The following is a 2,298-nucleotide window of genomic DNA, read 5'->3' on the forward strand; positions in this document are numbered from 1 at the left end:
GGAACAAAGGAGGCTTGTCAGTTCCAGATTTCAAAATATATGACAAAGTTATAATCATCAACGGAGTTTGGGAACTGGATAAGAAATAGTTTGAGCAGTGGAACAGATTACTCCACAATGTATAGAAGCAAGTGAGCAGAGTAGCCTAATATTTTATAAACCCAAAGATAACAGGTACTGGGATAAGAACTCACTATTAAACAAAAATTATTGGGAAAAGTCCGGCAGAAATTAGAAATATGTCATACTATATAGCAAGGCAAATTCTAAGTAGATACCATATTTAAACAAAAAATATGAGATCATAAATAAATTAGCAAAGTATAGAAATTACCAGGGAAACAGACCTTCCAGGAGCCTCTGAGGCTGCCCAGTCTCACAAAAGAGAGGGGGAAGGATCGCAGGACACCTGGTGGGGTAGGATTGATGGGGGAGGTTGTAGAAGCTGGAGTTTTTTTGGTGGGTTCTGATTAAAGACAAGATGAAGTTCTGATGAAAAGTATATTATCCATTGAAACTTTTCAAAGTTATTTAACATATACAACTATAGGAATGAGAACAACATCATCTGTGCCTCCAAAGTGTGAGCCATACATTTCCTCTGTCCCTTGGAGTATGAATTTGATGGTTTGTGGAGTAGTTCTGTTTTTGATTGAAGCGTTTCTTTCATTAGTATTAAATCTATTTCAGATTCAGAGCAATGTCATATTCTTTCCACCTGATGGGTACCATTATGCTGTGGCACAGCTTCAGCTGAGATTGGATTATTATACCCCTGCATTGACAGGCATCTGGTAGTGTCATAAATTTAAAAGAGAATGGTACGGGGCGGCTAGGTGGCGCAGTGGATAAAGCACCGGCCCTGAATTCAGGAGTACCTGAGTTCAAATCTGGCCTCAGACCCGACACTTACTAGCTGTGTGACCCTGGGCAAGTCACTTAAACTCCAATGCCCCGCCAAAAAAAAAAGAGAGAGAGAGAATGGTTCAGTGTAATGTGATATGTAGTAGTCTTTCTTGGTATAAATCATGCCAGTAATAAAGTAGACTTTGAAAAAAATCTATAGTTATTTCTCATACCATCTGCACTATCCATTGTGCTGTGGTGGACTTTAGATAGCTCATGAAGTGGTTTTGGCTTGGAGTATGAATTCCTCTCTTGGCAACCTTAGTCACTCAATTACTAATCCATAATGGGGTTTATATCTGTCTGTCTGTCAATGTATCTACATAGATAGATAGATAGATAGATAGATAGATAGATAGATAGATAGATAGATAGATAGATAGATAGATAGATAGATCAGTCTCCAGATTTTCTTTAAGTTCATTCTTGGTACCAGTCCTCTTTCTTCTTCTCTTCTTTCTTCCTTCCTTCCTTCCTTCCTTCCTTCCTTCCTTCCTTTCTTTCTTTCTTTCTTTCTTTCTTTCTTTCTTTCTTTCTTTCTTTCTTTCTTTCTTTCTTTCTTTCTTTCTTTCTTTTTTGGCTGATGGCATGATGAGGAGGAACATTGGTCAACAACTGGCTGTGTATGAATGTAAAGGCACTGCAGAAAAATCTCATCAGGAGTAAAGAAAGCAAAAATACATTTTTGTACAGAAAAAAATAAGATTTAAAGAAGCGTGTAAATAGTAGAAATACACGGAAAAACAATGAACCGTAAAATTGCTAAGAAGCCATTTTTCACTTCAGTGGTATATATTACTGCAATCTGCAATTGTTACTTCTGTAAATCAATTCCAATGCTGTGTGCATTTGATTTAAGTAATTGCAAAATAAGAGGATGCCCCACAAACAAGAATATTGGTTAATAGTTGAGTTTAAAAAATTTAACATAACATATATTGTATCACAATGTTAATGTGCCAAAACACTGTATTATTGTAATACAGAAAAAGAGTATATTGTAAACATTTTTAAAAGTTATTGAAGTGGCATATTATATAAAGGAAAGGTGAGAATTCAACTAAACAACTGATATTTTCTCTGTTTTAAGTTTTCCTGCTTTTTAGTTTTTTATGCACAACAGTGAAAGTTATGGGTATACTGATTTGTAGCTGATATTCTATCTTAATATGTAAATAAAAGCCTGGAATATTTGAATTTTTTGTCTTTTGTGATAAAAATGAATTATTCCTAAAGCGTTTTAAAATATATATTTACTTGTAACACTGGAGAAGATCCAGAGAATAAATACCTATTTAGATAGATTTTACTAGTATTATATGTGAAGCTGAAGAACTTTACTAGTTTTCAATCTGAGTTGAGGAGAGGATGAAGTAGGAAATAATAAGTCAA

The 2,298-nt window shown here is 34.6% G+C and overlaps 1 pseudogene; it reads left to right on the top strand.

Annotated features, from left to right (window-relative positions):
- Positions 1–552: 552 nt before the first annotated feature.
- On the top strand, positions 553–1,609 carry LOC122754710 (annotated as a pseudogene).
- Positions 1,610–2,298: the final 689 nt, after the last annotated feature.

This window comes from Dromiciops gliroides, chromosome 4, assembly GCF_019393635.1.
Source record: "Dromiciops gliroides isolate mDroGli1 chromosome 4, mDroGli1.pri, whole genome shotgun sequence".
NCBI lineage: Eukaryota > Metazoa > Chordata > Mammalia > Microbiotheria > Microbiotheriidae > Dromiciops > Dromiciops gliroides.